This window comes from Herpailurus yagouaroundi, unplaced genomic scaffold (assembly GCF_014898765.1).
Source record: "Herpailurus yagouaroundi ecotype Mexico unplaced genomic scaffold, PumYag 188, whole genome shotgun sequence".
Lineage (NCBI taxonomy): Eukaryota > Metazoa > Chordata > Mammalia > Carnivora > Felidae > Herpailurus > Herpailurus yagouaroundi.
Genome location: NW_024412419.1, coordinates 15,249,218 through 15,255,217, shown reverse-complemented (window position 1 = coordinate 15,255,217; position 6,000 = coordinate 15,249,218). Strand labels below are relative to the sequence as shown.

At 37.0% G+C, this 6,000-nt stretch overlaps 1 long non-coding RNA gene across 1 annotated transcript in view; it reads left to right on the top strand.

Annotated features, from left to right (window-relative positions):
* Positions 1-3,814: 3,814 nt before the first annotated feature.
* Positions 3,815-6,000, top strand: part of LOC121044156 (uncharacterized) — a 64,153-nt gene continuing 61,967 nt past the window's right edge. The window contains exon 1 of the long non-coding RNA XR_005797170.1: positions 3,815-3,965. This is a non-coding gene — a long non-coding RNA (uncharacterized LOC121044156). The remainder of the gene's footprint in view (positions 3,966-6,000) is intronic.

Sequence of the window (6,000 nt, the reverse complement as noted above, 5' to 3'; positions counted from 1 at the left end):
GCTGTGGGAATTAAGCATATCCTGTGTGATTCCACCAGGAGGGAACTCTTGGAATTTTGTGCCTGGTTCCTTCCAAACTACCACATTCTCTTTTTCCATTTACTGATTTTTTTGGTCTCTTTTCACTTGAATCAATCGAACCTGTGAGTGTAACTATATGCTGAGTCCCATAAGTCCTATTAGTGAAACACAGATACCAAGGATGATCCTGGGGACCCCCGTAACAGGCTCTGTTAAACTTCAAGTTTCAAGGTTTCCAAGGATCTTTCAATGTCAGGGAAATGGTGAAAGTACAATTTCATATTAGTTTCTAATAAATCAATAATGTATGTTACTCAAGATAACTACTAAAACAAGTGTAAATAAATGTTTACTTAATGAGCTAATGAGGTGGGATTTGGAATAATAACAAATATTGGATTAAGCCAAAGGAAGACAAAAAAGAAGAAAAAAGGAACATAATTAATGGGGAAGATGGAAAACAAATATTAATATGGCAAATATAAACCCCCAAATGTTAGCAATTACATTCAATATGCATGGTGTATATATTATAATTGAAAGATGAATCTGTAAGGGTAAAGAAATTCACTTAAGAATTATAAAGTGATTAAGTGATTAGTAAGGTATAACAATTTCAAATTTGTAAACACCTAATAATACATCTTTGAAAAATAAGAAGCAGAAATTAACAGAATCTAAAGGAGACATATGCAGATTCAGAATCATCATGGAGGACATCAAAACACCTTTCTCAGAAAATTCTAAGTGTATTGGGAGGATTTCCTGCCTCTGTTACCCTTATGACATGGAATGGAAGTATTAGAACTTCTCATCTATGATCTTTACATTTAAATCTGAAGTGTAGGTATCCCAAATAGAGGCCATCACCCTACTCATCCTTAACTGTTCAGCAAAAGTGATTTTGGATATTTGATATGGGTAATGACTATTCATGCATGTCTTCATAATTAGTCAACATTTATTGAAAGCCACTTTATGCATTCTCTGGTTCAATTGTTGATTGTACCAAGGCATGTACTGAGCAAGATACTGTTCTTATTCTCAGGAATTTAATCTAATTTGAGATGCAGACATAAAAATAAATAATTGTAGAACAAAGCAATAAATACTTCATTATCACTTGAGATACTTCTCATTGCAATAATAAAATAATAAAAGTAATAAAAACCCTGACACAGATTGTTTAATATTATTCTAGAACTTGTGAATTCTTGAAAATCATAAAAAGTTAGAGATAAAGGGACAGGACCTTTGAAATCAACTGATTGCAGTGCTTGATTTTAACATTGAAATATAACATAACACAAAGACATTAAAGCCCAGAGTGGTGAAGTGATTTATGTCTTTAAAGCAAATTAATTGTAACACCAGGGATTAAAGCACCCTATTCTTTATCCAGTACTGTTCCTGTTATGCCACATTGCACACTTCAGTTTCCTTTTGAGCCCATTCTGTCTTGAAGTAAAGCATGCAATCTCTTCCCTCAAATAAGCTAAAAAGATGAGACAGATGATTGTGCAAGCTTTTGTATGGATTTTCTTTCATTCTGAAATTTTACACATTCACAACCAAGTTCAGTTAAGAATCCTCAAGGCAACTAGCATGTTGATTCACTTATTTATTCCACTATCAAATGTTTATTAGTATACTTAAGGATAAGATACTCTACTAAGCACTGGGGATGCTGATTTTTGGCTTGCTGATAGATTCATTTAAAGAATGACCTCACAGATTGCATTATCTGGAGGTGGGAATGAATGAACTCATATCAAAATATATGTAATAATGACAAATGATATCGTAGATGGATGTACCAAATAAGTGTATATAAGATATAAGACCTATTTTGAATAATCTTTTGTGGCCAGAAGGCTTATAAAATATGGTAAATATATCACAAACTTTGTGAGAATAAATGTATATGAGAAATGTATATGAGTCTGGATGTATATATGAGAAGGTTGGTTAAGGTGACTATAGCAGTGACACAAAGATGAGACTCAATACCATTAACATAAAAGTAGTCACCAGATCACTGGAAGATAGTAAAAAGACAAACGTAGTCACTAACCCTTCGGTAACACCAGAGTAGAGTACCAGTATATCTTATAGCTTAGGTAGAAGTATATTTATATCAAATGATAATAGAGATCTACTAACACCATCTTTGGACAAGCTCAGGAGAATGGACTATTGGATTCTGAGCACCCTCCTTGTCCCTCGTAACTTTGTGAAGTAAATAGTGATGGGTAGTTCTTTTAATATATTGTATCATGTAACCCTGTTACTCTGACCAATAGTGATAGCAACAAAAGATCAGTCCTCTAGACAAAGGTAACCATCTATTAGTATACTATTCAATATGGTAACCACTAGCCACATGTGGCTAATGAGCACCGGAAGTATGGCCAATCTAATTGAGATATTTTCCAAGTGCAAATTACACATAAGATTCAAAGACTTAATATGGGAAAAAAGAAGATAAAATATCTGCATACATTTTTACTCCCTACATGTTAAAAATGTTAATAATGTAGATACACTGATTAAATAAAATGTTATTTTACTTTTGTGTTACATTCTTATTTGTTGTTTTCAGAGCATTTGTTTTATTTTAAATTAAATTTTTTATTCAATTCCAGTATAGTTAACATACAGTGGTATATTAGTTTCAGGTATACAATATAGTGACTCAACAATTCTATACATTACTCAGTGCTCTTTGTGATAAGTGTACTCCTTAATCTCCGTCACCTATTTCACTCATCCCCCTACCCCCTACCTACCTCCCCTCTGGTAACCATCAATTTGTTCTCTATAGTTGAAAGTCTGTTTCTGGGTTTGTCCCTCTCTCTCTCTTTTTTTCCTCTGCTCATTTGCTTTGTTTCTTAAATTCCACATATGAGTGAAATCATGTGGTATTTGCTTTCTATGACTGACTCACTTTGCTTAACATTATACTGTTTAGTTCCATCCATGTTGTTGCAAATGGCAAGATTTCATTCTTTTTATGTCTAAGTAATATTCCATTGTATATATGCACTACATCTTCTTTGTCCATCCATCTGTCAATGGACATTTGGGCTGCTTCCATAATATGGCTATTGTAAATAATGCTGCAATAAACATAGGGATGCATGTATCTCTTTGGATTAGTGTTTTTATACTTTTTTGGTAAATACCTAGTTGTGTGATTCTGGACCATAGGGTAGTTCTATTTTTAACTTTTTGAGCAACCTCCATACTGTTTTCCACAGTGGTTGTACCAGTTTGCATTCCTGTGTTACCTTCTTGATGTAGCTAATATAGAACAATTTAAAATTTCATACACCTCTTACATTTGATGCTGGCATTATATTTCTGTTGGATAATGCTGCTGCTCTATCATCTGGACCAGAAGCTCATTAGAAACCCTGGTGCAATGACTTTGCCCAGTAGAGGAACCCATATTGACTGGAGACTAGTAGCCAATCAGATTGTTTCTCTTGGGGAGTTTTGAAACATGCATGCACACACAGAAACACAACAGAAAAGCAAGGAAGGGAAGCATGCAGATAAAAGGAAATTGGGCCAGAAGAGCTATAGGCTTTCAGGGTAGGGAACAGTGGATGGCTACACCTGAGGAAATTGGCTGAGAGAATAATCAGAATTGCTTTTAACTTATGAGTGTCATTGTGCTTTCAAGAGGACCAGTTTTCCATCTTTTATTTCTTCCCTACATAGTCTTACGTTAAGTCCTGTCATTTGAGGTCCCTTGGTGTTTTTCTGTTCCTTGTACTTCAGAAGAGCTGAGTGATAGAAAAGACCAGAGAAGTTGGTATTTTCCTGGAAAGGAGGAGGAGAGAAGACTTTTAAGACCAGCAGAACCTCTCTTCATCTCAGGAAGCATGCCACCCATGCCTGCAAGGGTACAAGCAGAGACATATGAGTGCTTAGTTAATGTAAGTACAAAGTGCATCATGATCATTATTGCTTTGATAATTTCTTGCATTTATTTTTTATGAGGGCTAAGTTAGTAGGAACAGGTATGGTTCCACATGTGGCACTCACTGGAGAATTCTTTTCCTCTTTCCTTTGAGAAAGAAAGTGAGGGGCGCCTGGGTGGCTCAGTCGGTTGAGCCTCCGACTTTGGCTCAGGTCATGATCTCGCGGTTCCTGAGTTCGAGCCCTGTGTCAAGCTCTGTGCTGACAGCTCAGATCCTGGAGCCCACTTCGGATTCTGTGTCTCCCTCTCTCTGTGGCCCTCCCATGTTTATGCTCTGTCTCTGTCTCAAGAAAAAAAAAAAAAAAAAAAAAGGAAAGAAAGAAAGTGAACAGGACTTAAGGTGGCTTGAAAGAGGGCTAAGTTGAGGGGTCCCTGGGTGGCTCAGTCAGTTAAGCATCCAACTCTGGTTTTGGCTCAGGTCATGATCTCATGGTTTGTGGGTTTGACCCTGCCCCAGAACAGAGCCTGCTTGGGATCATCTCTCTCCCTCTCTCTCTGCCCCTACCCTGTTCACACACACTCTCTCTCTCTCTCTTAAACTAAATAAATAAACTAAAAAAAAAAGAGGGTTATGTTGAAAATGAATAATTTCTTAGCATAAAAATGATCTAGTTCACACCATCAAAAAACAAGCATCTTTCTAAGTAACTTCATTCTCCACTCTTGTATACAAATCCTCTTACAGCTAAGTCAGAGCCTACTCTGGACCACTAACAGCTGTGTGCAATCTTTTCTCCATGTCAGTTGTTCTCAAAGTGTGGTCCATGGAACAACAGCTGCATCAACTGGAAACCCATTAGAAATGCAAATTCTTGTACCCTCAATTCAGACCCACTGAAATAGAACCTCTGGAGACCCAGTAATCAGTTTTAACCAACCCTGCAGGTGACTAGTGTACATTCAGACTGGAGAGCGATGGCTCTGCACCTTTACTGATGGAGTTTCTCCAGCTTGAGGTGCTCCTCTGGCTTCTCCCTCTATATTCAATCTCTGAAGTAACTTCTCACTCTGCTTTCTCTGGGAAGTCATCATAAACTTCCTGAGGCCAAAGGAAGTTTGTGTTGTCTTGCCAAAATGTCAACACATCCGAGCTAATTCATACCCAGTTTTAACTTGTTCTCTAAGTGGTTTCATGTGTGTGAAACAGTGAGCTTGGCTATCCCTTGAGTGCAGGATTTTTGCAACCTCTCTTCTATGTCTCTCTAAGTACTTAGTAGGTATGTTTTCTACACTGAATTACAGTCATGTAAAACTCCTTTGTTTTTGCATGGAAAATAGTGATAATCCCCTTGAAGGTCAGAAGTGACATCCAAAGACTGTTCCTTTTGTCTTCTTCCTGCCTGAGATGAGAACATCTGGGACTTAGGTGAATGGATTTTCAAAGCCCCTCTCCCTTCACTTAAAAACTTCCTTCTTCATTGAAAAACATGCCAGGGAAGTCAGGTTTTTTTTTCCTCTTAAAACACTGGGGTGTTATTGCAGCTTCAGAAGTGTTCCTGAATTTTTAAGAGCGCCTCTGAGAATAAGAGATAAGGCTTAAAAGTCCTCAATAATTTGCCTGCTCCCTTTAAGACCTTCAGAAACTCTTTAGGTACATTAAAATGTTTTCCTTTAATTTTTAATTTTTGTTTTACGATAAGGCTAATTAAGGCAACACCTGTTTGGAATGATATAGTTGGTGCTGGGTCAACATTTCCACTGGTTTATAATCCAGCTGTGAAAACCCAATTTGAAGGAAAACTTGGGTGTATAATATCCAAACCCAGAGGGACTCAAAAGAAACACTAATATACCAGTGTGCATATTAGGGGGCAAAACAAATAGAAGCAAAGTGGTTTCAGGTGCTCTTTAGCACTTGCGTAGTGTGCAAACAGTTTTTACGACCATGGTTTGTAGGCCTTCAGCTCCTCATGTAGGTAGGATGCCTTTGGGTATTTAAAAGAAATGAAAACAGGCCAGTTAGTCTATGTAAAATACTAGCTACTGTGCAC